A 4,184-nucleotide genomic window follows, 5' to 3' on the forward strand; every position below is an offset into this window, starting at 1 on the left:
CAAGGGAAAGGAATTATGAAAAGAGCATGTTCTGGAAATACAGAGAGAAGTTCAGTGTGGCTGGCGCATAGACTGTGTGACCAAAAGGGTCCCAAGGGGAGTCTGGGACCATATTTAAAAATGCTTCTTGCACCCTACCACGTTTGGACTTGGTTTTTGTTTGTTTGTTTGTTTTTTGTTTTTCAATTTGAAAGCAGTCATTTTATTAACTGACCAATTACAAAAATAATCATGGTAGAACCTTAGTTCATCCTTCTAAAAATATGGAACACTTCACAACTTTGCGTGTCATCCTTGCACAGGGGCCACACTAATCTTCTCTGTGTTGTTTCAATTTTTAGTATATGTACTGCCGAAGCGAGCACTGGACTTGGTTTTGAAGAAATGTAAATCCTAGCAAAGTGAGGAGAACAGTCTTTACATGGGAAAAGACTGGCAAGATGTCCTTCTTCTTCTTGTTTTCCTAGGGACTCTAATTCATCAGTACTGGCCCAGTTCAAATACCAACAGCATGCTCTCTCTGTGAGACTCTGACCAACCCCATCACTATACACACACAAATACACAGTCTCACGCACATACACCATCACACACTCACACATACACTCCCATCCACACACACATGCACTAAACATACTCACACATGCCCCTTCCCCCCCGGCAGAGCACTGCTCGGTGCTCCCATTTCACGATGCCATGGCCTTCATTCTGGTACTTAGTGTAATCCAGTGAATGAACACTTATACACATCTGCTTCCTCAACTAGGACACCATGCTGTCTTCTCAAGGGCAGGGGATGCATTTTATTCATCTCTGAACAGTGCTTGGTGCATAGTAAGAATTCAATATATGCTTGTTGGAGGAAGTAAATAGCTATTCGGTTTTCTGTAGGCAATGTAGCAGGTTCAGGGTTTGATTCTGTCAGTTGATCTTAATGTGGGGTGTTAAGATTTTTCTCTTTAGTACATTGGAACAATATCACACATACTGCTCACAGCCATTGATTTCTATTCAATTGAGATTTGCACAAAACCTACTAAGGGTGAATTAAGTTTATTATTTATTTACAGTACATTGCAGCTAATGATTTTGTATTCAAATTCCACTGTGCTTTTGCCTCATTTAGTTCTAAAAGAAAGATATTCTTTCAGCTTTAAATGGACATAGTAAGCCTACAAAAATACATTTAAAGGACACATGAACTCATTTTTCATTTGTCTTAGATAAAAATTAGGTATTTTTCCTCCATTATCTCATAAAAGTGCATGATTTACGAAAGAAACTGAAGCAAGTGTCATTGTAACTGATTACCCTAAAAATGAATGCTAACGCACATGTGAGTATACAGTTTTGATTGTGATGCTAGAGAAAGTGGGGTAATGCAATCTTGTGGTGTTTGTAAAAACCTAAAAGCGGAGGCCCTTTTGGTAAAATTATACCTGCTGATCTGTAATAGGGCCTGAACAGGCACAGAGGGGATATTTGTATTTGCCTCCACACTCTGACATAGTCTCCAGGTGGGCAACACCATTGTGCTATCTTCCAGATGCCAATTTTCTACTCTACCCCAGACCATGGTGACAATTCTGGGCCCACCAGTCTTAAGCAGCAGCTGATAGAGAGAAGGGAGCCCACAAAAGGAAAGAGAAAGAATATTCCTTCAAGGAGTAACAGCTTCATTTGGCACACCTTTCAACATCTGTTCCCCACACCAACTGGAGTAACTGCTTGCTCCTTCCTCTACTCATTGTGCCCTTGATCCTTCCCTGTCCCACTTATTCCAGATCTTGCTGCACCTGTGATCCTCTTCAACAGTTGATCTTGTACCTCTCAGAGCTTTACAACCTCAAACATTTGTTCTAAATTGCTCTGTTCTTCCCCTCTCGTTTCATTACTCATTAAAACTGATGGAAAGGAGCTCCTTATTTGCTCCCTCCACTTCCTCACTGCTCCATAATCAATCCTCTTGAGTCTGAACCTGATACCCCTCTTGTCCTGGCATTCAAAGGAAAAAAAAAAAACATCTCAGTATTAAATGCCACTGCTTCTTGGTTTTCCATCACATTTGACCTCTGAGAAGGATTGGGCACAATTTTGAAATTCTGTCCCCACTCTTCCCCTTACATCTACTTCTCTAGGCCTTCAATTACCTCTCTAACATACTCCTACTCCCTCTCTTGCCACTTAGCTGTGGGTATTTCAAGACTGTCCTCACCTTTCCTTTTCCCTCCCTCATATCCTCCTTGCTCAAGACTTGGATGAGCACCTTTCAGTGAACGACTCTCAAATTTACGACACCAACCAACCCTGCTGTTCCCTTGCTCCCCACTGCCCCTGACACACAGACGACCTTTGTCATTTGTGTTCTACCCCTTTGGCGTAGTTCACTGTGGTGCTAGGCATTTTACCATTATGGTTCAAAGTCAAAGAGTCAGATAGAACTGGACAAAGTCCAGGTGTGAGACTTACATCCTGCATGACCTTGGGCAAATTCCTTAAACAATCTGAGCCATACTTTTCCTATTTGCAGAATTAAAGATATTAACTAATGCTTACCTTATGCAGTTGTGAGAATCAAGAAAATCCATGCAAATCACCTAGCCTATAATCACTATTCCATAGATGCTATGTTATAATTAACATCCTCAGTAAATGTTTATTGAATGAAGAAATCAACTATAAGGATGCATCAGGCACTAGGAGGAAGGTGGGAGGGAGACTGGAGGTTTGAAGACTTGTGAGTACCCCTACATCCTACAGTGTGGAGTGTAGGCACCTCCTTCAGGTAAATCGAGCCCAAGGAGAATGGTTAATCTTTACAACCTATTACATATTTTTTAATATATCTGCTGTTATTGAGAGCAGATAAATAATAGAATTATATTTTAGATAGTCATTTCTCCAATCAAGCCTACTGTATACATCCCTCATTATGAGGTGATTCTAGTCTTTGTTGATTACTTAAATGGAAAACAACTACCTCAAAGAAAATTGCACAAACCAATTTGCTATCAAATAAGAAAATCACCATTTGATTTTCCTGAAATTAGAGTGCCCCTTCTCCCACTCAGCCAGATTATCTCCTGGGATACAACAGACATTTTCTCCTAAGTAACTTTCTCACACAAATCAAACAGTCATTTCCCTAAAGGATTTTACCCACACTGTGCTAAGAAATCAGTACTTTGATTAGCAATTTGTCTTTGCTTCTTTTACTAATCTGGTTTATTCTTACTTAGGATTATTTTTTTATTTTTATTTATATTTTTTTTATTTTTTTAAAGATTTATTTTTTTATTTAATTCCCCGCCCTCCCCCGGTTGTCTGTTCTCTGTGTCTATTTGCTGCGTCTTGTTTCTTTGTCCACTTCTGTTGTCAGCTGCACGGGAAGTGTGGGCGGCGCCATTCCTGGGCAGGCTGCACTTTCTTTCGCGCTGGGCGGCTCTCCTTATGGGGCGCACTCTTTGCGCATGGGGCTCCCCTACGCGGGGGACACCCCTGCGTGGCCCGGCACTCCTTGCGCGCATCAGCACTGCGCATGGGCCAGCTCCACACGGGTCAAGGAGGTCCGGGGTTTGAACCTCGGACCTCCCATGTGGTAGACGGACGCCCTAACCACTGTGCCAAGTCCGTTTCCCAGGATTATTTTTTTAAATAAACTTTTTATTCTGGCATACTTTTAGGTTTACAGAGAAGTGGCAAAGACAGAACAGAACCCTCTGACCAATTCTCCTTAGTGATAACATCTTACGAACAAAGGGATATTTCTCAAATTTAAGAAATTAACATTGGTGTATGACTACTAATTAAACTATGGACTTTAGTGGCATTTCACTAGTTTTTCCACTATAATTTTTTCTGTTCCAAGGGCCATTCCAGAATACCACACTGCATTTTTCCTTATTATAAAATTGTCTTTATTTCAGTGAGATCATTAGGTATATTGCTATAATAAAGATTTTCACATAATTTATGTAAAATTGACAGAAATGATATTTAGGATTCAAAGTGAAATAGAATTATATTAAAAGATTACACATTTCACAGAAAGTTATTTTCTTCTAAAATATTTGTGATCATCTGTTAAATAAAATGTAAATTAGAATAATGAATATAAAATTTAAAATAATTGATCTAAAGTTGAATTTTTTTATTATTCATTTTTTTAAAAAATATTACGTTCA

The 4,184-nt window shown here is 39.5% G+C and overlaps 1 non-coding gene across 1 annotated transcript; it reads right to left on the bottom strand.

Annotated features, from left to right (window-relative positions):
* Positions 1 to 257: 257 nt before the first annotated feature.
* On the bottom strand, positions 258 to 365 carry LOC111762052 (U6 spliceosomal RNA). The gene has a single exon (XR_002795268.2). It is a non-coding gene; the product is annotated as a U6 spliceosomal RNA (small nuclear RNA).
* Between the last annotated feature and the right edge of the window lie 3,819 nt (positions 366 to 4,184).

The sequence above is a fragment of the Dasypus novemcinctus genome, chromosome X (genome assembly GCF_030445035.2).
Source record: "Dasypus novemcinctus isolate mDasNov1 chromosome X, mDasNov1.1.hap2, whole genome shotgun sequence".
Taxonomy (NCBI): domain Eukaryota; kingdom Metazoa; phylum Chordata; class Mammalia; order Cingulata; family Dasypodidae; genus Dasypus; species Dasypus novemcinctus.